The sequence below is a fragment of the Eupeodes corollae genome, chromosome 1 (genome assembly GCF_945859685.1).
Source record: "Eupeodes corollae chromosome 1, idEupCoro1.1, whole genome shotgun sequence".
NCBI classification, from domain to species: Eukaryota; Metazoa; Arthropoda; class Insecta; order Diptera; family Syrphidae; genus Eupeodes; species Eupeodes corollae.
The window spans coordinates 232,403,932-232,431,603 of record NC_079147.1 but is presented as its reverse complement, the minus strand read 5'-3'; the positions used below and the strand labels follow the sequence as shown (position 1 = coordinate 232,431,603).

The following is a 27,672-nucleotide window of genomic DNA, read 5'->3' as shown; positions in this document are numbered from 1 at the left end:
ATTTCAGACTCTTAAGATTAAAAATATCTTTGCTAATTGGTTTTATAAAAAAAACACAAGAGGACGAAAACAATATTCTTTTTAAGCAAAATATTTTTATCTAGAAAAGTCACTTTACACCTCTTCCTTGGATAAGACATTTACTGTTTCACTGAAAACTAGGCGAAACCATAAAGCATTTAAGAACTTTATACACTGATGGGTCCTATAAGGAACTTTCAGATTCAAACACATATGTAACCATCCGCCAATGCATACTCCCAAACGCAGATAATAGTTTTCTAGTAGCAATGGTAGCAATTATAATGGCACTCTCTTTGGCTCAATCCAGGACAGTAAGGGCATTGATCTTTACAGACAACCTTAACTTGCGATTCGCTTTTCATTCGTCAAAGATTAATGGGACAAATTTGTAACAATATTGAAACGGATGAACTTACTGCCACATGGTTAAGTCAAGAAATTTCTTACGGAAGCAGAGTGTATAACACTGTTTCGAATTATAAAGGGAAAAACTTTATTTTCAAGTCAATACTACTATAACCATGAACCTCCCGAAGAATGCGAAAACTGTTGTCAAATCACACGAACAATGAAATTTCCATACACAAATTTGTTTGGGAGTTGGACGTAAAATTAATTAAACGAAAGCTTATTATCAGTCAATTCACCGGAAAAGTTGCACCGGCCTTAATTTCGAAAGAGCAAGGTCCAAGCACAAGCCTAAAACCATACTAAACTGTTAAATTTAGACGATTGAGAAGCTTTTAAACAGTCATCAATAGATTTTCCGAGCGCCAACTGCTCGAAATTTACAAGTACATAAGCCTCAAACCGAAGGCTGCAAATACTGAACATATGGAAGAACTACTTGTGCAGACTTTATAACGGCGAAAACGAATTCCGCTATCACGCAGGATGATCTATTCAACATAGACGACGAAAGGTAAAAATCCCATCTTTCCGACTAAGGCAAAGTAAAGAAAACATGCCCGATGAATGGAACCTCAGTATTGTTTTCCCGATTTTGAAAAAAATAGAACCTCTTAGCTAACATCGCTTACAAGATCTTCTCAGCCGTAATATATGAAATATTACTTATGCATTCAAATTATCCGAATTTTCGTTGTGATAAGGAAAATATTAAATTTTGAACACAGATTTGTAGCAGTTACTTACTTACTTAAGGTGACGCTGCAGTCCTCAGTTAAATAGAGCCTCACCCAAAAGACTACTCTATATAGCTCTATAGCTACATGTCTCCAGTTTCGAGCACCAAGTTTGGTGAGGTCACTTTCTACTTTCTACATACTGAGCTGTCCTATGGGTGCAGATTCGAAGGCTTTCCGCGCCGATGCATTGATTCATATGCGCTCTACGTGACCATCTTAGTCGTTGGACTTTTACCCTTCTGGCTAGGTTTACATCGCTGTACAGCCGGTACAGCTCATCGTTCCATCTTCTCCTCCACTCCCCTTCTATGCACACGGGATCATAGATCACGCGAAAAAATTTCTTCTCGAAACGAACCAAGGTGCTTTCATCAGCTTTTGTCATAGTCCATGCTTCTGCACCATATAGCAGGACGGGGGTGATGATGATCACTTCGGTAGTTCGAGAAAGGGCTCTGCTACTCAGTTTCTTTCCTAGTCCAAAGAAACAGCTCGAAGAGAGTATGTACTTTGTTTTGGCCTCGTGAATTGCCCGTGAACGAAAACTCTCCACTTTGTTCTCCACTCAGCTTCACGAGCAAGTTCACGGGTGAACCAAAAACTGAAATTTGTATGGGTTCACGAGATGGTTCACAAGTATGTACTAGGCTTTAAAGAGCTTCCATATGAAGGTTGATGAATTTGTTTTTGTTTTATTTATATCAATGCACTTTATATAAAAAACAAAATGGCTTAATATTGTATCTAATAAGGGGATGAACCAAACTTTTGCATGCTTACGTCAGCTGTTTAGGATCTTTTACCGATATTTGTTTTTTTTTTTCACATTCATAAGTCTGCTTTTACTTGGGTACGATCTTTGAAAAATGGTGTCTATTATATATAAAGCTACGATGCGATTCATATAGATTCAACTTGTTCCTTAAAAGCTTTTTTCCTTTAGATAGCTTCATTGTAATTTCATATTAGGAGAACCAGGATGGAAAATAAATAAGATAAGAAAGAGGCAGACCACGAATGTTTAAATTGTAAAGTGATCGCCTATTGGTTGTGTAGTTAGGTAGCAGGTAGATGCCTAAAACGAATAAAGAATAGTTCATTGGCGAGCTTAGCTTTATGCAGATAGATAGATAAGGACATGTTTATGATGATAATGAAGGAATGTTATTGGTAGCTAGAAGGTACATACTACATTCCTTCTTTACTACAAGCTTTCATCGCAAACATGGAGTTTTTACGTTCAGTTTATTTATTTTGTTAAAGTTTAAAAAAATAACAAGCATTCGTACAGGTACAAGAAATTGCTATTCATGTGTTGTTTAAGGTCAGGCTTTTGAGCGTTTTGGATTTTAGTTATGAAGTGACACGTAAGCAGTAGTTGTAGAAGTTGTACGTAATACCTTTATAAGTAGGTATAATGTGAAGGTATACGTTGAAAAAGTGATTCTAATAGAAATTACATATACTCTTTCTGGCCCATTTCTTTAACTTGTACTAAGTATTTATTATTTTATATAGGCGAAGACAAGTAAATCATGTGTGAAACAACCTTAATCGTAAAGAATAATATTTTAAAATCACATGTACCTATAAAGGTAGATACCTACCAAGATAATACTTCTTGATAGACACTTTAAAATAGATTGTTGATTAAATATATCATATTCGTTAATCCGATAAAGTTGCGCTGCATGGGCGGCCATTGTTGGTATTTACAATAATTTTAGTTATAAAAATACATAAATATGTACCAAATGCAGTAATTTAGATAAAAGCTAGGAATGTAATTACAATTTTGTTAAAATAATGCGCTATTTCGGGCTCATGCACAATATTTAAAAAAAAAATATTTTAAGATTCAAAATTTCGCCCTAAAAATAAGTTTGTCTTCAAAAATTTAAATGCCATTTTATAAATAAAAAAACATTTTATTTTTCAAATTTTTTTTATGAAAATCGTTAGAGCGGTTTTTTTTTTAAATTAATTTTTTATATATAAAATTTTTTAATTTTGTTCTAAAAATATTTTTGGTACACAGTTGTTTAGAGATTGTTAGTATACGCTGTACATTTGAATTTCGTAAAAAAATGTAAACCCGTTTTTGAGATATCGAATTTTGAAAAAATAAAATTCAATATTTTTTTAAAAATCCAAACAATAAAAAATTGCATTTTTGATAATCAAATATTGTTAAAGCAATATAAGAGCTTATTCAGAAAAAAAATTATTGAAATCGGTTTATAAATTGCTGAGAAAATTAAAAAACAAAATAACGGTTCTATGAGCGGTACCTTTCCTGAGCAATAAAAAAATTTGTTTTTCTTATTTAAAGAAGCCAAGTTAAAAAATAAAATTTTAGAGAAAATTTAAAGAAAATCTATCTTTTTGTTTTTGAGAAAATTCGAATTTTCGTTTTTTGACCAAAAAAATTGTATGGTGGCCACTGTTAGTTTTGATCTTAAAAAAAAAATGAAAAAAACGCCTAACGCGAATCTGCTCAAAACCTTAACTTCCAAGTTTGAACTCAATCGACCCAATGGTTTAGGCTGTAGGAGCGTGGACAGACAGACAAAACCGACCGGACGGAATCGCGGGACCCACTTTTTTCGACTTCTCTACCATCGTAATATCATGTTTGATTAAAATCTCGAGTTCGAAATTTTGCACGAATGCAAAACTTGCCATATAGTTCCTATATGTCGCAAGTAAAAAATCGCATGATAGCGCATCACATTGTCTAAAACTTATTGTGACATCGAAAGGTTCTGTAAGTTTTTTCCAACCTTTATGGAGCAGCGTGAATTCTCCATGGTCATCCTATACAAACAGACTAGTTTGACAAAAATGCCAAAATAAGACATGGCTATATACAGCTCGACTCTATAGTTCCTCTGATATGCGGCCTTTAAATCGATGAATGCCGTAATGTGAATATTTGATCGACTGTGGACTTTCCCGATCTAAAACCACAGTGATAAGGACCTATCAGATTGTTGGTGGTGGGCTGTAGTCCTTCAAATATTATGGCTGAGAAGATCTTGTAAGTGATGTTAGCTAAGAGGGTCTACCTTTTTTCAAAATCGGTAAAACTATACTGAAGTTTCATTCATCGGGCATGTTTTCTACCGACCATATCTTACAGATAATTCTTGCATTCAAGCCATCTGTTCCATCGGCTTTATTAGACTTCATTTTAAATATGGCAATCTTTAATTTGCCTAAGTCGGAAAGATGGGATTTTTACCTTTCGTCGTCTATGTTGAATAGGTCATCCTGCGTAATAGCGGAATACGGTTTTTCGTCGCCGTTATACAGTCTGCAGAAGTAGTCCTTCCATATATGTTCAGCATTAGTAGCTTTCGGTTCGAGGCTTATGTACTTGTGAATTTGTAGCAGTTGATGGTAGGAAAATCTATCAATGATTGTTTAAGAGCTTCAATAGTCAAAGTGTAACTGTTTGGTGCGGCTTTTGGCTTGGGAATGGACCTTGTTCATTCAAAAATAAGGCTAGTGCAACTTTGTCGGTGAATTGATTGATAATAAGCTTTCGTTTAGTTAATTTTATGGCTAACTTCCATACAAATTTGTCTATGGTACTTTGAGGTAAATTTCGTTGGTGGATCTAGACTTAAGCTTAAAAAACTTACATCGCTTAGAAAGGAATCGTGTGATTTGATAACAGTTTTCGCATTCTTCGGGAGGTTTATAGTTTTAGTTTTTCCTGCTATAGTTCGAAAAAGCCTTGTCGTAGGGAATTCTGAGGTGGCAAGGGTGATGCTTCCGTAGGAAATTATTTTGACTTAACCATGAGGCAGTAAGTTCATCGTATTCGATATTGTTGAAGATTTTTCCCAATAGAATTGGAATGTTAGTTAAATCTTTGACTAATGAAAAGCGAATCGCTTCCTTACCTGCTACATCTGCTGTTTCGTTACCTTTTATGACAACATAACTTGAAACACAGGCTAGCACTTCGCATATAGTTAAAAACAGGACAGTTGTTGTTGGCAGTTTAGTTCCCGTTCAACTGTTTAGGTTGTCTGTAAGGATCAACGTCTTAACTGTGTTGGATCAAGCCTAGGAGAGTGCTCTTATTATTGCTACCATTTCAGCTAGAAATCTTTTAGCTGCGCTTGAGAGTATGCCTTTTCAAAGGGATATATGTATATTCGTTTGAATCTGAAAGTTCCTTATAGGACACATCGGTTTTAAAGGCTTGATAATTTTGACTAGATCTTGGTGAAACAAAATAAATTGTGGGTCAGGTGTGTTTTCCTTTTTATAATCGAACAAACTGAGGTCGATGGGCAGTAAATGCCTTTAGCAAGGTGGAGGTGAAGAGTATTTATGGTCGAGTGCCTTTTCCAGATGAGAATATCCGTAGCTGGAGATATATATCAATATTTTGCTTAAAAAGGATATAATTGATACAATTTCGAGGGAAACTGCGTGGAGTACCAGGTTACCTGCCTTTTTTTGTCCCAATTGACCAAAAACCGATTTCTGCTCTTCAAGCCTCAATTGGTGTTGTTTTTTGTTTTTCCAAATTTTTCAGAAGTCCACATATATTGAGTTAGTCCGTGTTGTAATGTGTTTGTCTTCAAAGATGTTTCCAGGTGCGATCCTATACTCATAAACATGATAAAGGTGAGGTGAGTTTTGTTGAACATGTTATTAATTTGTATCAACTTAATGTGAATTACTTTAAGAAGCTCTGGTAATTTGGTTTATTACGAAAAAAAACATCAAAGCACCAATGCAAAGTTAGCAGTTATAAGGTCTCATTCCAGTATTTTTGTTACAAGGATTATTTCATTTCATTCTCAAAATTCATGTTACCCTGATTCCTATAGAGCTCATGTTATACCGAAAGTTTCGTAAAGGTTATCACTTAATATTAATAAGTTGCTCTATATTTATTCCAGGAGAAAAATTTGATATCTTCAATCCAAGTTATTCTATTTGTGTGGGTTTCATCAATTTAATAAAACCTTCTTGAATCAAAGAAATCATAGACCAAATTTTAATAATTTTTAGAAGACTCAATGCACCCTTAAAGTGTCATAGTATCAAAGACCTCATTTTTCTTGGGTGTGTTTTCATTCTGTCATATTTCGCATACAAAAATAAATTGTCGATGCTTTTAACTCCCCCGCTCATCAAGTTCACATGTTATGCGAATCAGCAAAAAGACGCCTGTAGCATTCTAAAAAGTCTCCTCTCATTCTCTTTCGAAGAAGACTCATAGCTTTTTATATACCATAAGTCCATAGACTTTGTTTTTGCTTATGTTTCTATTTGAATTCCATACAATTGACAAGAAAACAGCGTTATTATGGGTTCGTGTTTGTGTTTCCCTTCGTGATATTGTTAATTTAATGGAAATTTATTTAAGACGAATATTATTTTAACCTAAAACGAGAATGGAACAAAAGACAAAAAAAAAATCCATTCTTAAAAATAATACTGTATCCGGCCCGGCCACACAATCGCAAACCGCACCACACCGCACAGCTCACAAATATCAACATGCAATCAAATGACACATGTAACGGTATCCTAGTCATTGGGAAAAATAGCATCGAATGAGAAGGAGAAAGTGGAACCATAGAAACTATGGCGCCTTATATTTAAACTGTCGTCATTAAACGACCGACTACTACAATGACAATAGAAGAGATATATGTACATAGGTAGGTGTTCGTCCTTTTTGTTCCTTTTATTCAGTCTGTAGAATTATGAAGGGGTGAGTGGCTTGGGAGGAAATTCGGTATAATATTCTCTTTGCATGTGGCTTACATTAACTACCTACAACCTTAAAGGAAAAATACTTGAACACTGTTGAGTGGAAAGCGTTCTTGTCCTCGCCTCGGAGCTCTAAGTTCGGAATTATAAACAGCGGAAAACTTTTTTAAACTGAAAACTGTGATGTGGACATTTTATGTATCTCCGAAGTTGAATTTAAAAAAAATCGAAAACAATGCTTATTTTAATTATTTATTATTAAGGATTGTAGAGCAACAAAAATAATACCATTGACGTATGGAATGGCCGTTCGTCGTTGGTCTACAGAAAAATGAAAAAAAAGCTCTGAATTTAAATGACCCGCCTTTTTCGTCTTTCTTTTTTTTTTGCTAACTTGGCTGAAATTTTCATTCATGGAAAATGAATGACATGTGCTTTCTATTTTTAAAAGGGAAACCAAAAGAAGAAAATTACAAGGAGGCAGGATGCTAATTTCCTTGTGGCTAAAGAGAGGTTGTGTTATGAGTGAAAGGGTGGCACTTGTATTGGAAAATTTATAGGTATTGTGTTTGTGTAGGAGTTTTCCATTTGGAATGTACAGAAAATGTTAAAATGCGAAAAAAGTTGGACGGAGTTTTTTCCCCGTCTAATCATAAGTGGAACTGAATAAGCTTTTGACAATTCTAAGTTTTTTAATGTCCTACACTTGGTTCGGAAGATTTTTGGACTTAATTTGACAATTTTCTACTTGACTCAATTAATTAAGAATTTCAAGAAGTTTTAATGTGTATGTTATTATTTTTCTTTATTTCAATGGTCGCTCAAATTTTACGTAATACTGGATTTTCCAATAAAAGGTTTCACATTGGTTACAAAAAACATTGTGTTTCTAAGTAAATTGATTGATGTTTATTTTCATCTTCATATAAATTAAAAATGAAAAATAATATCAAATAAATGGCCGCCAAGGTTGAGTTTGCAGAAATAAGTTCTTTTTCTGAAATTTTCGATTTCCATTTTGGACATATGCGTCTACATGTCTTCTATAACTAAGTGAATTACATTTTTAAGATCTTGAATAGATTCTTGTACATTGAACGCAAAGAAAAGAGTATTAAAGGGTTGATCTTGGGGATGTTGTAATCATTAATTCGTAAAAAAAACGTTTATTTTGCGAAATTTAGATTCTATCGTTGCTTGTTGACAGTAAAAATGTTCGAATTCTGGCCTAGAAAAGTAAAAAACCATAACTAGATTGTGCAAATTAGTTTCACCAACCTTATTTTCGTATAAGTGAAATCCAATCACACCATCACAGGATAAAAAGGGGGTTGAGGTCGAAATACTGTATGGATCAATATACTGTATTTAAAATGCTTTATCTCAAAAGACTCTTCTTCAAATACTGTATATACATATACTGAATGATCAAAATTATGTATTTCAAAATTCTGTAAATAAGGTTAAAAAATAAAAATCGTTTTGAAAATGTAATACTTCCAGTATTATAAGATACAGTATTTTGACAACACAGCCTTTTAAGACACAGAATTTAAAATGTAAAGTATTTTGAAAGACAAAATATTAATCATACAGTATTATGATCATACAGTATCGTACAGTATCATACGGAATTTTGAGCCGCTAGCATGAAAAAGCTACCATCATTCTTATTTTTTTCCGAACCCCAGGGCAATAGTTCTACTAATTGACGTCATCTTCAATGTGAAAGTGAAAATTCGGATCATTTTGAAGCGCTTTAAGGACCCTTTCAATGGCGGATCCGCAAAACTAATCGTATTGCGGTAATGGATATGACCCCATTACTTACTTACTTACTAAAGGTGGCGCTACAGTCCGGGGCGGACCTGGGCCTCAACCAACAAGCGTCTCCAGCCAGCTCGGTCCCTAGCTAGCTGTCTCCAGTTTCGAACGCCAAGTTAGTTGAGGTCCTCTCCCACCTGGGTGCGCCACCTGAGTCGCGGTCTTCCTCTACTGCGCCGTCCCTCGGAATTGGATTCGGAGACCTTCCAGGCTGCAGTATTGACATCCATTCACTCTACATGACCCATCCATCTAAGCCGTTGAGCTTTAATTCTGATAACTAGGTCAGTGTCGCTCTACAGACCGTACAGTTCGTCGTTATATCTTCTCCTCCATTCTCCATCTATGCGTACGGGACCAAAAATCACACGAAGAATTTTTCTCTCGAAACATTCTAAGACGCTCTCATCTTTCTTTGACAGGGCCTACTCCTCAGCGCCATAAATGAGAACCGAGAAGATGAGTTTCTTAAAGATTGTGAGTTTAGATGCTCGAGAGAGGACTTTACTTCTCAATTGCCTTCTAAGTCCAAAGAAGCAGCGATTTGCAAGAGTTATTCTTCGTTTGATTTCAGCGCTGGTGTCGTTGTCTGCATTAATAGCGGTGCCTAGGTAGACAAAGTCCTTAACTACCTCAAAGTTATAGCTGTCCATAGTGACGTTTTGTCCCAGACGTCGTTGTTCAATATCCTTTTTTGATGACAGCATATACTTGGTCTTGCCCTCATTGACCACTAAACCCATCTTCTTCGCTTCCGTCGCAATGCTCAAAAACGCTCCACTGACATCACGCTTTGATCTTCCAATTATGTCAATATCATCTGCATATCCGAGTAATTGGATGGACCTTTGGAAGATTGTGCCTCTAGTGTTGATGGTTGAGTTTGGCACAATTCTTTCCAGAACGATGTTAAAGAAGTTGCATGACAGTGCATCGCCTTGTCTAAAACCTTTTTTGACATCAAAAAAATTGGTAAGATCTTTTCCGACCTTGATAGAGTAGCGTGCTTTCTCCACTGTCATTCTGCACAAACGGATAGGTTTGACAGGGATGCCAAAACTAGACATTGCTCGGTAGAGCTCTTCCCTATAGATTCTGTCATACGCGGCTTTAAAATCGATAAAGAGATGGTGGGTATCGATTTGAAGCTCCTGGGTTTTTTCCAAGATCTGCCGTAGTGTGAATATTTGGTCGATAGTGGACTTTCCTGGTCTAAAGCCACACTGATAAGGACCTATCAGGTGGTTGACGAATGGCTTCAGACGTTCACATAATACGGCAGAGAGGATCTTATACACAATGTTAAGGAGACTGATGCCTCTGTAGTTGGCGCAGTTTAGAGGGTCTCCTTTCTTTTGCATCGGGCATGCTTAATTCCGATCATATTTTGCAGATGAGTTAGTGCATGCTCCGTACCAAGTCATCGCCTGCTGCTTTGAATAGTTCGGCAGCGATGCCGTCAGCTCCAGCAGCTTTGTTTGACTTCAGTTAAGATATAGCTATCTTCACTTCATCAAGGTCGGGAAGGCGGAATTGTTGATCTGCGTCGCCGAGGTTGAGTGTTTCTATCTCCCTTGCAGCGGAATTCGGTTCGTCATCGCCGTTATAAAATTTGGAGAAGTGATCTTTCCATATTCTCCGTCCGTATCCGAGGCTTGTTGGTGCTTCGAAACTATGATGTTTTTACGTGGCCAGGAAGTCACCCCGACGGCACAACCCCCAACCTGGAGGGCCAGATCCTTAGTATAACTCCAAGGAAGTGGAGCCGGATAAACCGCTCCTTACAGGCCTGGGCTCCGAATATGTCGAAGAAGCCCTATAAGGTGTTCACTAAGTAGTTCAACCTTACTGGAACTGTAGACGCCACCGTTGATTCCATCTCGAGAATTCGTCCGCTGCCGCCTGTATAAGGAGAGGTGCCTTAGTGGAAAAACCTCCCCACCCCTCTCTCGTTTGCTGCCCCCAACAACTTTCCACTGGGGTTGGAACCCAATCTCCAGTTGAGGTACTAGGCACTCGATGGATATGACCCCATTATATATTAAATTATTGTATAATACTATATATAAATGTGAATCGTAAATTCAGCCCAATAACCAAAACCTAATTAATGCTTTAAATTATTTTGATAAAATTTGTTTCTTAGAAAAAGAGCAAAAAAATTCATGTTCTATAGAAGAAACCTTGAATAAGAGATCGTCAATTTGATATTAAGTTGCCTTAAAATTCCTGAAACTAGCCTTTAACTCATCTTACGTTTTTGTAACATATGAATAGTTCGGTATGTTGTTAAAAATTTGAAGGAATAACCCTATAAGCTTAAGAACAAAGCTACAACAGTTTCGCAAAAATGTCAAATATGTGCTTCTTTATGGTTGCAGCACTTGGAAGGTTACTTAGGCCAACCGCATATCAAATGAGGTCCTTCATATAAGGAAAGGTCAGGAACCTATAAAATCTATAATACAAAGACGTATGTGCAATTCAGTAAAATCCGCTTACACAAGAAGGAAGAAGAGCTGGACGACTGAGAAGCACATGGCGCAGGACAGTCGAGGCGGAACCAGTGTCACAAGACAAAAGTTGGAGGGAGCTGAAATACATCTCCGTAAACCGTTCACAATGGCGCGTAGGCGTAGAAGAGGCCCCTTAAGGAGTTCCCAACAGACTTAAAAGGTCTGAGGACCTAAGAAGAAGTTGTAATAAAAATAGTGAACATTGGAGTGATTTTTACTTGCGATCACTTGTTGAATGAGTAATTCAAGTGTCAAATCACCACCCGCAAATGGAGCAAACAGTCAAATCATGTATTGACAGTATCCCACGAAGAATTGAGGCTCTTATTAAACCAACAAAAGGTTAAACAAAATATTGAAAACAATTACAAAAAAATGAGGCTGGGATGCGACCCACACTGATAACTTCCCATCCCGTATGTCTTTTTGTCTTGCTTAAAAGCTTCTAGTTTTTCGTGTTGGGTTTAAAAAGTTGTTAGTTGAATTATTCTTAAAAAATTTAAATTACCAACAATATAAAGAAGTAATTTAGTTTGAAAATCTAGTTTTGTTGAATAGATTTCTAGTCGAAAAATTGTGTTACCAATTTTAGAAACATTTCTTAGATTTTTACAAATTAGATGGATGATATTAATTTGAGAGATGTCAAGAACCGCACATCAATTTTTACCAAATTTGAGTACTATTTCTTTTAGATTTTATTTTTAAGGAAAAAACGATATTTTCTGTGAAATAGAAATAGTTTAAAGACAATATTTTTAATTTTTGAAAAGCTATTTGAATGGGAAATAAATTTTTACGAAATTTTAATATTGTTTTTATTGTTCAATTTTTATTTCTTGTTTAAAAAACTGTCAATTTGATGTTTCTCATTTTTTTTAGAATGTTAAAGACAATATTTATCGTGAGTTAAGATTACTTCGAAGCCATATTTTTTTATTTTTAAAAAGTTATTTGAGTCGAAAATCAATTTTTACCAAATGTTATTAATTTTTATTATTTTTTTTAAGTTTTTATTTTTTTCAAAATTTTACTGAATGTTTCTTATAAGATAAAATAAGTTTAAAGCCTACGTCTTAAGTTTTTGAAAAGATATTTTAGTCGGAATTCAATTTTTCCCAACTTTGATGTTTTTTTTTAGGTTTTTATATTTTATAAAAAAAACTGTTGATTAGATTTTTCTCAAAATTTTATCAGATGTCAAAAACATTATTTTTCGTTGCCTACAATTGTTTTGGAGATGAAATGATATTTTGGTCGTAAAATTTTCGAGGTGACAATTTTCTTTCAGTTTTTTGATTTATAAAAAACAGTTAGTTAGATTTTTCCAAAAATCTGCTTGTTTTGTATTACGTTACAATATATAATATAAAATTTAATTGAAGACTCTAGCGTCATTGGTTCATGAGATATTTGGGTTAGCCAAAATGTTCACCTTTTTTTAAACTTCTATGGTAAAAAAACCACTCACGCAATTTTCTTGAGAGCCCTTTCTGCATCTTTCTGCCTTATTATCTGTATAACAAAATTTATTTGAAGTCGATATCTCTTCTGGTTCTTGAGCTATGGACGACAAAAAAAACGTCGCGAACGTACGGACCTAAGGACGTACAAACGCACGCACAGACATCTTTCCAAAAATCTTTTATTTCGTCTTTAGGGACCTTGAAACGTCGAGAAATGTCAAAATTTTCAATTTGACAAATCGGACCCATTACAATAACTTCCTATGGGAAGTTGATAACAACAAAAAAGCTGAAAATATTAATTAAAACAAATTCTTTACGTCAGTCGTTTTATTTCTAGGAAATTGTTTATATTCTGCATACAAAATATATTACATGCATTACAATATTCGAACTGTCATTGTATTGATTGACGAAAAATAAAAGCACACAATTTTTTTGGTTAAAAATCGAAAATACGAAAATTGAAAATGAACCGATAGATTCATTTAAAACTTTCTTTAAATTTTTTGTTTTTAATGTGGCTTCAGATTTTTTTTTTTTGAGAATTACAATGGCATTTAAATTTTTGACAAAAACCTATTTTGAAGGAACATTTTAAATTCTTTAAATGTAGGAAATATTTTTAAACACACTTTTTGGAAGACATTACCAAGTTCTAGCGCCACCGTCGTGTATTTTATTTCTCTCAAAATTGATTGTCTTTTGAATAGAAGAACTTTTAAGATCTTAACAAATTAAGGAAATCTACAAGTAAGCAGACTCATAGCAATAGTATTAGTCTGCTTACTTGTAGTTATGGCATATTTGGAAAACTGTTGGAATCTTGGATTACTTTTTACTCAGTCGTAAAATAATTTATTAAATAAAGTTGTCACCTTAGTCGTTAACCAATTGTTACCAATTTTTGAAGCATTTCTTAGTTAGTTTTAAGTTTTTATTTCTTATATAAACAAACACAAATTGGATGAATAAAATTAATTTGAAGTCAATATTTTATATTTTCAGGAGATATCGAGAACGAACATCAATTTTTACAAAATGTGAGTACTAGTTTTTTTACCAACTTTTAGTAACGTTTTTTTTAGGTTTTTATTTTTTATACAATAACTGTTAATTCGATTTTTCTCAAAATTTTATCGAATGTTAAAAATAATATTTTTTATAAAATAAAATTAATTTTAGGCCTATATCTCAAATTTTTGAAAAGAACCGATTTTTACGAACTTTAAGTAATACTTTTTTGGGTTTTCTACCAATTTTTGTTATTTTTTTGCAGGTTTTCAATTTTTTGTAAGAAAACTATTAATTTGATTTTTCTCAAAATGTTACTGATTGTTGACAACAATAATTTTTAAAAAATTAAGTTTATTTAAGGCCAATGTGTCAAAGTTTGGAAAAGTTATTTGAGTCGAAAATTAATTTTTACCAACTTTTATTAATTTTTTTTGTAGGTTTTTATTTTTGTAAGAAAATTGTCAATTTAATTTTTCACAAAATATTACAGAATCGTGAAAACAATATTTCTTATAAGAAAAAAAAGTTGGAAGCCATAATCTCAGATTTTTGAAAAGATATTTTACTCGAACTAAATTTTGTACCAACTTTGAGTAATCATTTTTTTAGGTTTCTGTTTTTGATATAAAAAACTGTCAATTCGGTTTTTCTCAAAATTTTAACAGATGTCAAAAACGTTATTCAATTATTCATTACACAAATATGTTTTCCATATAAAAGCAGTTGTTGTTCGTAAAATATTTGAGGTGGTAAATATGTTTTTTTTTATGTTTTTTATTTATAATAAAACCGTTAGTTGAAATTTTGTCCAAAAATAAACTAGTTTGGTATGGGAAAGAACGTACTAAACCACAAAACAATGACAAGTTAAGTATGAAAAGTCTATTCAACAATGTCTTATTCCAAAAATCGATGAGGAATCGAAAACCCCTACGGGCTGCAATAGCAATACATTCTGTTGTTCTTGAACGGCACACGCGTTTTAGATTCTTCCCATCACTAACATTTGTCAAATTTTTCAACTATTTTCAATATTTTAAGCTGAATAGGTAGTTCATAACATTCAGCTTAGGTGGTTTCAAAAGTGAAAACTCCTCAAATATTGGTCTATTCTAAATGAGATCTATTTTTGAAATAAATCCTAAGTATTAAGAAAACCTCTTAAATAACGTCAACTCAATTCAATTTCAAATGTGTTGAAAATTAACATTATACAAATATTTTACATGAAAGGGTGTTTCTTTAAACGGTAGGAAAAACTGACAAACTTCTGGTAAAAAAACCCTTTTTTAAAAATGATATATTTTTGAAAGTTGGTAAAATTTGTTGACTTTTGAGAACCAAAACCAAAAGAAGCCATCAGGCTTAAGGGGGCTGAATTTTACGTCACGTTTTATTTTTCCCTCAAAAGGAAGAAAACATTGAAAGTAATTATGATTAGTCTGTATATGTTGAGATCAAATCACAGATAAGACAAATTAATAGTTCCCAATAAAATATAATTCAATTACCTGTGGCGTGATGCTTCGTACGTTATACTGGCATGCCACAGATCTTGTGTTTAAACCCAGAGAGTGCCATCTAATGTAGGTCCCTCCCCCCTCTATCCCTCACAACATTACTCACACACAAGAATGGTTGAGTTGTAAGTCGTAGGCCCTGATTCTCAACTACTATTGCACCATTTAGTTTATGTATTATAATACAAAGTATTTAATTAAAAGACTTGAACACTGTTGGCCCACCATTTGAAAAATGAAGGTATGTTTAATTTTCACGAAATCGAACGGTACTGTTCTAATGTTCATAAGTAAATTTCTGATGTCAAGACTTTATTTATTAATTTTGTTATATCAAAACACTTATTGATAAAGCTGAAATAAAAGTATTTTATTTTATACAACAAAAAAAACGTACAAAATTTTATGGTTCACTGGGGCGTATTCGTATTTGTATTTACATTCATTGTAGTCACATTAAATGTGAACATTGAATCATGCATTTTAATTTAATCATAATGTTTATGTTGTACTTATGTTTCATCCACATTCTTTATTAATTTAAAACAAGAAAAGAAACATCGTTTTAAGATGAGAAGTTCTATTTTTAAAAATTAATTTAAACCTATTTTAGGCTCAGACAGATGACATTTTGAGATGATAAAGTGTTATTTGAAAGTTTTGTTTTTGTTTTAAGAAATGCATACATAACCCCTACACCACGCCTTTCCTCTGCAGGGATGCCTTGAAAAAAACAATATAAAAAACACCTGGTTTTTTTTGTGTTACAATTCTTTTAAAAAAAGTAGACTTGTGGATACGGATTTCGTTGTCTTTCCTCTTCTCTTCTCTCAACTCAATGAATCCTCTAATTTTAAAAAGTCCTTTTTTTCTTTCAAGCACGTGTTTTGTTTTGGTTTTTATTTTGAATAAAGGACAAAGAATCATACACCGACCAAGAAAAACACTGGTCTATATACATTTATATGAATGAAAAGGTCTACGTGTTGCATTTATCTCTAATTATTTCAATGTAAGCCTCCAGTATTTCTATAATTAGAGCTTTTCAAGAGAATCATGTGGCTTTTAAATAAATATATTGTCTGAATGGAAGCTGTATTACAAAACCTCTAAACGCCACAAAGATATTTATAAAAGTTTTGTTACATTACGTAGAATAAAGGCAGTTTAAGCTTAACGTGTTTAGAGGTTACTTTGATCCTGAGTTCATGTAACACAAAGGTATCGTTTTTTTTTTGTTTTTAAAACAGGGATTCAAATTGTATCAATTTTTGTACTTAAAAGAGAATGTTTCAAAATGGAGCTTATAAGTGCCTTTATAGCTGAAGTTAAGTATGTAATTCTCAATTGACGAATATCAACTCGTTATCTTTTATTCCAAACACTTATAGCTTGAGTATAATTCTTTACAAAGACCAGATCATTAGCAAGAAAGTTGCAATTGAAAGCTGCTAACAAATGCTTTTTAATCGCTTCGAAGTTTTGTCCTAAGAGTAGCTTGAATTCGAGATCGATTTTGTGCGAAAATCGTCTTTCCGGAAGAAGAGTCTTTGCATCCCGATGATTACCCTAACTTATCTGATTTTCAAAAAAAAAAAACAGCAAACCAGCAAAATCGGGGACCCAATGCGCACATCATTAAACAATTTTTTTTCGAAAGTTACATTAAGAACAACTTTTTGGGGAAAGCTAGGCTTAACAAACTTGACTCTACTGCTAAGCGAGCTAAAGCCGGTTTTGTGTTTTATAATAAATTAAAATGCTAGTTCTCTTCCAAATACAGTGTTTTTTAACGAGGACTCTACAAAAGTAGACCGATAGGGACAGCAAACGATGCCATATTTCTTGCCGTTCTTTTGACATTTCTCTTCAGTAAAGTTTGCAATTTTATGCTGGAAAGGTATACAAACCAACAATGGGTTGAAATAATTAAAATTTACTATCGAAATTTGGAGCCAGTAGACTCAACGTTAAGAGCGGTCGTTACAATCGTCCTAGCAGACCAACAAGTAAGCGTCTAGTGGGTCTAGTGGAACAATTTGAATTCACAGGCACAGTACAAAATGTTCCCGTGCCATTGAGACAAAGAAGTGCCCGTAGTGTCGAGAATATTGCTGCCGCATAGGCTTCAGTTGCAGAAAGCCCAAATGGGTCACTCACACCTTCTCAATTGTTGGACATCTCTATGACGTCATCGTTGTATCGAATTTGGAGAAAAGATCCTTTCAAGATTAAATGAACGCAAAAACTGAAGCCGCTTGACCAGAAGCGTCATATTTTCGTGAAATGGGCTGAGCAACAATTCGAAAATAATTCGGATTTTCATCGAAAAATCATCTTCAGCGATAAAGCTCATTTCTGGCTGAATGGTTTCGTCAATAAATAAAATATACGGCATTGGTCAGGCAGCAATTCACACGCACTGCATGAGTCATCATGGTATCGCGGATAAAATAAGGTTTTGTGTGGCTTATGTGCCGTCGGCGTTATTGGACCGTACTTCTTCCGTGATGATCAAGACCGGTACGTAACTTCGAATGCGGACTGCTACCGTTCAATGATAACCGAATATTTTTGGCCCCAATTGGAAGATATGGACCTAAAGGACATGTGGTGGCACCACAAGCCACACAGCGAATGTCACAATCAATTTATTGGAACGAAGTTTGGAGAACGTGTAATCTCACGAAATGGTCGGTCGTGCGATTTGACGCCGTTAGATTATTTCCTGTGAGGCTACTTTAAGTCTATATCGAACGTGAAATTGCAGCAGTATCGGCGATTTATTCTTGAAAACCCTCGAAAATTGTGTTCAGCGTCTGGACTTCTGCAAAGTTCCATGGAATGGAACGTACTTTCACGAGAATAAAGAATTTCACTGATATCCAAAATCGTTCTCGTTTTATTTAAAAAAAAAAAAAAATTGTAGCGCTCTAATTGAAAAAACCCGATACAAGGTTTACATTTAATTTTGCTCATTTTGTTGCAATTTCAAAAAGAAACTTTTATTTGGCTTGCCCATTAAGTCCCCAAAAATATGTCTCACGCAAATTACTTTTCATACAAATTTTACAATAAGAACGTAACTTACATAACTTAGGTAAAATGCAAATTATCATCTGGATGGCTCTGGCATAAGTGAGCACTTGAAAAATTATATGCATTTCCAGTTTGAATTTGAAGATTCCTTTCATAAACTTCAAACACAAATTAGGAATCTTGATTCGAATTCAATGAGCCATTTAAAGTTTAGCGAGGAAAATTTTTCAAATGTAAAGTTAAACCCATTTGAAGATTGAAGTGAACTTGAAAAGTTTATCGATGACTTCTGTAAGGAAATTCAACGAACGAACCATTCCACCATCTGTATATAGACTCCTACACCTTATTTGACTTTTATAACAATTTCGATTCTTTAGTTAGTGATTTGTAAAACTTGTTGGATTAAACCCTTGGATAATAACGTCTGCCTAATCAGTGGTGCGTGTTAAGGAGAGTTTAATAAACATTTCAAATTCAAAGGTAACTTTTGGAGTCTTTTTCGCGAAAACTTTTGTTTCAAAAATTTAGTTTTGTTTTGTTATAACTTGGTTCCTCGATTGCTAATAATAATTGATGCATGGCTTTTTTGTTGGAGCTGTTAACAAAGCACTAAAAATCATGAGGATTCTAATTTTGATTGATTTATAAGAAACAATATAACAATGATCATGTTCGCAGTTCTATTTTTCTAAAAGAACAAGACAATAATATGAAAATGCGGGTGGTCTGGTCAGCTTTGTTCAAGGACGATATCTTCCCTCATGATATCGTTTTGAAAGTTTCATTAAGGTTCAAGGTCAGTCAGAATAAATTTTTGGTAAAATAAGAATGCTGAAATAAATGTTAACGATTCCCAGAATTATATGATGAAGATTGTTATATTAAAAGTGTGCAACGGTTTCTTTCCATAAAATCCGAATTTTGAAGAAAGATTTAATAGCATTGATTTTGGAGATTAAGACCATAACCTTATAAATATCTCTAGACCTTGCAACCTTTGTGAACCATCATAATCATCATCAGTTTAGTCCATCACTTGCTCATTTGTTGCATGTTTAAAGGATGTGATTTACGTCTGGTCTTCCTTGTGATGTTATATATTATAATTCCCACAACTTCCAAGTACCTTAACAACACAAAATAATTTGATTTCCTAATGTCCTCATCTCCTTAAAAGCAAAATTAAATATCCAAGTAATTAGTATGCGCAATCATTTCACAAAATAGCGTGCAGGTTTAATTGAAATTCCCCAAAGAAATTTACGTTTCCGAAACTATGAAGGACATTTATCATTTGAAATTGGGGAAGGAAACTCTTCATTATAGAAATAGAACAAAGGTACGTACACCATACACATGTTAGCGTAGGTGTAGGTTAGGTACCATGGTTTGAGTGTGGGAGTTAATATGTTTCATATAATAGTGGCAAGTTTGGTATTTAATCCAATGACAGCACGCCTCAAAATATGTTAATCCTAATATCCAACTGTCATGTGAAAATCCGTAACGTACTGTCAACCTAAAAAATATTTGTTAGTGGAAATGCGAAATAGTCTTTTTCTATTAATAAATATTGTCTGCAAACAAAATTCAAATGTTTGATTTAATTGCGATGCAATGCAAATTTTATAATATTTACATAACGTTTTGTATAATTTGTATGCTCATAACGATTTATTGTATTAATTTATTTTGTTTTTGAAAATGGTATTCATTCAATAATTACCTCTTTCTGACCAAATCACATATTTGCAAGTGTATGTACGTTTTTGATAACTTCACGAATTGTACCTTCAAGTCCTTGAGATTGATCATTGGGAGTTGATTTCAAAGAAAAAATTCTCAAGTTGTTTAATCACAAGTTCTCGATGTTCAAATGTTATCATCTTTAGAAATAATAAAGCCAGACATTTGCGTAGCACGTTGCGCAGCGCCTCCGTCTTCTTGAGAATTACCGTCGACCAGGAGCATCGTCAGAAATCGGTAGCGTAATTTTTGTACCACGCACTGCAACGATAGCCCAAAAAGACACCAAACAGTGACAATGTATAAGGATGGAGAGGATTTCAATAGTCATTCATGCCGCCTCTAAGGTGAAAGGGGGCCTCATCAATGAAGACGATTTTTCGATGAAATTCCGTATTATTGGAGCTTGAGTTCTTCTGTTAAATAAGCTTTAAAAAGTATAGGGCCTAAGTTTGTATATACATACTGCGTAATGTTGTTCGTGAAAAACCTACATAGTTTTAGAGATCAACCGGGAATTGACGAACCTGGGTTTCATCAACACTACAGGTTAGGTTAGGTTAGGTTAAAGTGGCCGTCAGTGATGGAGTAGGACACACTTAAGCCAGTTTAATGGCCCATTGGATACCACATGAATCTTGAGGCTTCCTTCTAAGCTCAATGAAACAAGTTTGAGTCCCTTACGAAACGTGACGATCTGATCATGTTAATATGATTAAGATCTTTTAGATCTTTATAGAAGAAATGTCCTAGGTATTGCATTTTTGAGCTAGGGTGAGAAGGTGAAGAACTGTTTGCTAATCTTCATCGTCTATACAGCTTCAGCAATAGGAAAGCACACCTAGCAGCGGGGTTTGCTTTCCTATTAGACGGTTATGACACTGACTATCAAGATTGTTTGAGACCTGACATGTTGTGATGTTATTCCTTATAGCGTATTGCATTGGCAATAGTTTACATAAAGCGATTAGTATCCTAGCATTAGCCAAATGTACCATTCCTGGTGAATTGAACTGCCTTACAATTTCCTGGAATGTCTCTATGGCCCGGCTCCCAGCAAAGGTGAATATTAAACTGTTGGGCCATCTCCATTAGAGATGATTGACAATTATGGACTGTTATAGAGTTTGTAGAGACAGAGTCCAGAGATATGCTAGCGGCCTGACTATCTGAGAAAATACGAATATCAGTTGTTTATATTTTGTTTTCCTTAAGCCAGGACAAGGCTTCTTTTATCGCCAAAAGTTCCGCTTGGAACACTTTACAATGATTGGGATGGCGGAACGGATACTTAATTTCAGTCGTTCAGAGTACACACCTCCAGCAACCCTTTTTTTTGTTTTGATCCATCTGTATAAAAATGGACTGACTAGTCTTCCAAGAATGACCTGTCCTCTCAGAAAGATGTGGAAGGTATATAAATATGGAAGTTTCTGTCGAATTGCAGTTGGAGGAACGTGTGATGGTGCCATTCTTCACAACGCTAATTTGTCTCAACAGTTTTCAATCTTGCTGTCAGAAGAGGCGCTTTGCCGCGAACACCAATAACACAAGTTCAAATTGAGTTTGGCTATGAGCTGTTATAGGACAGTTTTAGCACAAACTCGAGACGGTATCTAGAGCATTAATATTCGTAGACGACTACAAGTCATTTAAAGCCCGATAATTGTTTGGAGATTTTGTTTGTTTTTATTTTTATTGATCTATAAAATTTACAATTATTGGTGGAGTATTTTTGGGTAAGTTTGGTGACTTTTATTTTTCATCTATAGTATCAAATCGCAAGCCGATGCTATCCAGTGGCGCACCTCAAGGCTTCAGGTGGCCTGGTCTAAGGCATCACACCAGGAGAGCCTGGTCGGACATGCTATCTCCTACCATAAAATTTACTGTAACAGAATTTTTGGGCTGTTTCCTCTTAACTCATAATAACTAGGTGTCTAACCTATCGGGGTCTTCTGTTCATGCTAGTAACGTCTCCGGAATCATTCTTTTTCACATAAGGACCCAACTGTATCCGTATGACTTTCCTCTCAAATGTGATTGAGGAGTTGGAACTATCGACAAAACTATCGTTCTTTAGAAGCTTAGAAGTTATGATAATGTTTCTAGAATTAAAAAGCTTTGGCAGACTATAGTAGGCTTATTTTACCTTTGGACTGCCGCCCTCGTATTTTTTCTCCTATGCTTTTATAGACTGTTACTACTGACCCGAATTCATACTCCTCTACCTTTATTTTTTGACCTTCGAATTCAACCCCACTATATACTGTTTAGCCTTCAATAATATGCAGCCTCTGAAATTGTGCCACTTGCTTGATCTGGATATAGGAATTGTGTACAGCTTTTTTGGCTTTCCCGATGATGTCAACTTCGTCTGAACCTGGTCTCTCTTTTGGCGTCACTGCTTTCTCTAACGCCAGAATGACGAGGAAGCTTATCAAACCATCCTCTTGTCAGAGTCTATTGTAGGTGTACATTGGTTTGGGTTGTTACAATGGTCAAAATCAACCTACAAAGTCTTGTCAATTTATTTGGGATGTCGAATTCTCTCATTGCTTTTTAAATCTTTACCCTGGCATGCTATCCTATGTAACCTTGAAGTTTAATTCTAGATATTTTTCCATCACCTACCTAAGGGTAAAAATATCATCGGGTGTTCATTTGCCTGATGTAAGGCCACACTGATATTGTTTGATGATAGTTTTAGCAAATGGGTTTATCCATTCTTGTAGGATAAAGGACAGTATCTTAAAAGCGGTATTCAATATCGTAATACCGTTGATACGTTTCAGAGAAATGTCTTCTTCCTAATTTTTTGCAATGGTTGTTATAGTATAATTCGTCCGTTTCAGAAGCTTATTGTCTGTCTCGTGATAAGATTGTTATCAGTGTGTGGTCATGGTAAAACAATTGAATTAATCATGCGAATAAATAACACCAGTCAAAACTTGATGAATAAAGAGAGTTTCATAATTAACCCTTCTTGGAAATAGGAGCTACATTTAAAGAAGCTCTATCCGATTTGCATAAGGAAGAAAGGAAGGTTGTACCTATCAGAAAATAGTAGCCTTCATGTATAAAGTTGCCTTGAATAGATTCTATCCTATTCTTGTGGGTCGCATAGAAAGGAGTCCATCCCTAAAATGCGTCCTTAAAGTAGAGTCGGAACAAAGACTTCAGTCTGAAATTCTTTAGACCAAAAATTAATAACGATAAAATAAATTTCCTCCATAAAATCGTAATTAGAATTAAAAGAGCTTTAGAGATTAAGTTTGTAGAAAAAAGTAATTTCCTAACATTTAATTGTTGAGTCCATTCTTTTTGCACCAAATAACAAAACCGTCAATATCCTCTTGAAGTAAGCAACGGTCACTATGCTTTTGAAGATATTCATATCGTTCCAATAGAATTAGATGTTACTATCTCGTACACATGGGGTTACATCATTGCTAGCTATAATAAAGAGTAGTGGTCCTAAATGACTATCATGGGGAACTCCTGATTTGACAAGGAAAGCACTTCTGCTAGGAACAAATTTAAAATTAAACCCCTTTTATTTGCAATAGTTTTTATTTTGTAAACATTTTCTTATTTCTGATTTTCAAAAATCAATCCGAAAGTTCTTGGAGTCCAATCGGTGTTGATTTTATAGAGGACTGTCAAAGAAATAAAACCCTTGATTTGAATTTCAAATGATGATAGACGCACTAATAGCAAGCCTTCGAGAATAAGTTGTTTTATGTTTTATTTTTAGTACCCGTGGCGTGATAGTGCGTAGGACTGTCATGATAGAGGTATTGGGTTCAATCCCTGCCTGTGCACATCTCCTTAAATAATATTGCCTCTTGCGAGGAATTGAAAAATCCTTCAAGAGTAATTGTTGTTATGTTGATATGCTTTCTCAAATTTGCCGCTAGGATTCGGCTTCAAATTGTAGATCAGCTCCGTCCCTGACAATAGTGCTCGCACACAGGAATGGTTGAGAGTTGTTAGTCACTAGGCCTTAGTTCTCAACGGACTGTCCTAATTTTTGTATTTATTTTATAGTTTAGCTCTAAAAAACAGCTTGAAACCCTTTTTTTAATAGTTTAAAGCCTCATTAGCTACGATATATAAATTTCGGACCGCTTGAGGTGTTAAGAAAACAAAAACGATTTTAAAAATTTCTTTTAATATTTGAATAATATTGTATCATGATTTGGATGTTTTGTAAATATTGGAGTAAAATAGTTGTAGAATTCAAAACCTTTGGGACTTTAATTTACTTTGTATTTCAGCTCAAGAAGTTCATCTTAGAAAAGTTCACTCGTCAATAGATAATTTTGTACACTTTTGCTTTTTTGTAGATTCTAGACACGTAACACAAATCAAAGCCTTAAATTATTTTTGTCACTCAATTTATAAAAGAAAAGATGGCAGCAGTAGTATGGCAATGAACGAATAAGGATCTTCTAGTAAAAATTCCTATACATAGACACTAAAATTTATACATAGAAATAGGTTTAAGATATATGCACCTTACCTATAAATGAATAGTATGTGTAACGCACAAAACGATGTAATATGATTTAACTCTATATCTCTAGCCCTGCCTATATACTCTTAGGTATATGAAAATTATACTCATAGCACGAAAAGTAAAAAGGGTAGGGTAGGTTAGCTCCATCATAAAGGCTTTCCGTGTGCTTTTATTTCAAGGTAAATTCCATCACATCCCACTGCAATGTGAAAGGGAAGTTCTAGGACTATGACGTAAATTGTATCTGCGGTCCTTATTTTGGCCGTATACCACCGAACTCACAAAAATATAAAGATAGGTACCTACATGTTTTGGTTTAGGGGCAGGTAGATATAAAGCATACACTTTCAACTTGATGTTTGATGTGGTGTCGGATGTGACGCGCGGCGATATGTAACTTTGAACTCCTTGAGTTTAACAGGTATGACTGTTTGTTATAGATATTATCGTAGTTCTGTATTCGTTAAAAAAATAATCCATTTCTCAACTTTACTCATGAAAATTGTTAAAGTAAATGTTTTGGGACAATGAACAAAGTGAAAAGAGTGGATCCAGAACAAAGGAATGGTTTCCATGCGCTCTACGTGACCCAGCCATCTTAGTAGTGGGACTTTTACCCTTCTAGCTAAGTCTACGTTGCTGTATAGCCCGTACAGCTTGTCGATAAATCTTCTCCTCCACTCCTCTTCTATGCATACGGGACCGAAGATAACGCGAAGAACTTTTCTCTCGAAACGACCCAAGATGCTTGTATTCGCTTTTGTCATAGTCCATGCTTCTGCACCGTATAGCAGGATGGAGATAGTAAGGGTCTTATATAGCATCACTTTGGTCCCTCTAAGGCTTTGCTTCTCAATTGCTTATTGTGCCCAAAGAAACAGCGATTAGCGAGAGTAGTTCTTTGTTTGATCTCAGCGCTGGTGTTGGTTTCTGCGTTCATAGCTGCTTCAAAGTAGACGAAGTCCTTGACTATCTCAAAGTCAGGTCTGTCGATAGTGAGATAGTGACGTTTTGATCGAAACCTAGGTGTTGTAAGTCCTTTCTTGATAACAGCACTTTGTTGGGCCTTATAAACCGTTAAACCCATGTTTGCCGCCACTGCCTCAATACTCACAAAAGCTCCATTGAAATCACACTGAGTTCTTCCGATTATGTCAATGTCATCATCATATGCTAGTTATTTAACAGACTTTTGAAAAATCGCATGACAGCGCATCAAAAATCAAATGGGGTGGCGCAACAGTCCGTTGTGAACCAGGGCCTAGTGACTTACAACTCTCAACCATTCCTGTGTGCGAGTACTGTTGTCAGGAATGGAAGGGACCTACAATTTTGGGCCGAATCCGAACGGCTAGTTTGAGAAAGCACTTTTTCATGACAAGAATTACTCCTGAAGGATTTGTCAATACCTCGCAAGAGGCAGTACCCGCGAAAATTATTTTTTTAAATTAAGGTGGCACAGGCAGGGATTGAACCCAAGACCCCTTGCATGACTGTCCAACGCACTAACCATCATGCTACGGGTACTACCAGCGCATCACATTGTCTAAAACCGTTTTTGATATCGAAAGGTTGTGTTAAGTTGTTTCCAAACTGTATGGAGCACGTGAATTCTTCATGGTCATCCTGCACAAACGGATGAGTTTGGCAGCGATGCCATAACTAGACATGGCTCTATACAGCTCGGCCCTGTAGATGCTGTCATTTATGGTCTTGAAATCGATGAAAAGATGGTGGGTGTTGATTTGATGTTCTTGGGTTTTTTCCATTATCTGCCGTAATGTGAATATTTGATCTACAGTGGATTTTCCTCGTCGATCCTAATAAGGTCCTATCAGGTTGTTTACGATGGACTTTAGACGTTCACATATTACGGCAGAGAACAATTTGTAAGCGATAGTAAGTAGACTAATGCCTCTATATTTGGTGCAGACAATACTGAGGTTCCACTTATCGGGCATGCTTTCTTCCGACCATATCTTACAGATAAGTTGGTGCATGGTCCTAACCAACTTATCTTCAGCTGCTTTTAAGAGCTTGGCATTCAAGTCATCTGCTGCAGCGGCTCAGTTAAACTTCACTTCAGATATGGCAATCTTTACTTCGTCTAAGTCGGGAAAACGGGATTGTTGGTTTTCGTCGTTAATATTGAATAGATGAACCTGCTGACATGGGAATTCGGTTTGTTTTCGCCGTTATATAGTCTGCAGAAGTGGTCCTTCTTTATGCTTAGCATTGACTGCGGTTCCACTATGATGTTTCCGCTTTTATCTTTACAGCCTTCGGTTGTGGGTTTATTTACTTGTGAATTTCGATTCACGTTCATAAAACTTCCGAACATTCCTGCTTTTGAACCTTCTTAACATCTTCAGCCTCACGCTTATCATGCTTTTTCTTTTACCTTCTGAAAAGTCGGTGTAACTTTTACCTCTTCTATGCAGCGCCAATTGGAGTGCCTGTTGTTTGGCTGCATTTGCATGCCGACATTCCTCATCAAACCTGGGGTTCCTTGTTGGTGGCTGCTTGAAATCCTGCACATAGAGGTGGCTTCTCTGATTGCATCTTGGCAATATTGCAATTTTTTTTCGATACATTGTGATGGCTGCAGAGAACTTCGACAAAGGTTACTTGTACGTGGTTGGAGAAGGAATTGGTCTCTTGCGAATGTAGCCGTTCGACTTTGTACCATCTTTGTGGAAACCCGAAGTGCTGCCTTAGCTAAAACGAGGTAGTGGTCCGAGTTGATGTAAGCTCCTCGGAAATTTAGGACATCCATGATTCTGGAAGCGTGTCTGGCGTCGATCACAATTTGGTCAATCTGGCTGACGGTAGATTGATGTGGAGAACTCCAAGTTCCTTTGTGGATGTTGAGGTGTGGAAAACGCAGCAAAATCTATGATCCTGAATTCATTGTCGGAAGTGTTGCCGTGCAGGCTGTTTTACCCTTGCTAGTTTGGCATTAAAATCACCCAGGACAATTTTAATATCGGAGCTAGGACACTGCTCAAATGTTTTGTCTAAGAGCTCAAAAAACATATCTTTGGTTTTGTTATCCTTCTCTTTTGTGGTGCATATCAGGCTAATGTTGCCGAATTTAGCCTT

At 35.1% G+C, this 27,672-nt stretch overlaps 1 long non-coding RNA gene across 1 annotated transcript in view; it reads left to right on the top strand.

Annotated features, from left to right (window-relative positions):
- The window catches only part of LOC129939378 (uncharacterized), a 242,308-nt gene extending 221,593 nt beyond the window's left edge, over positions 1-20,715 (top strand). The window contains exon 3 of the long non-coding RNA XR_008780539.1: positions 20,692-20,715. This is a non-coding gene — a long non-coding RNA (uncharacterized LOC129939378). The remainder of the gene's footprint in view (positions 1-20,691) is intronic.
- The last annotated feature ends 6,957 nt before the right edge of the window (positions 20,716-27,672 follow it).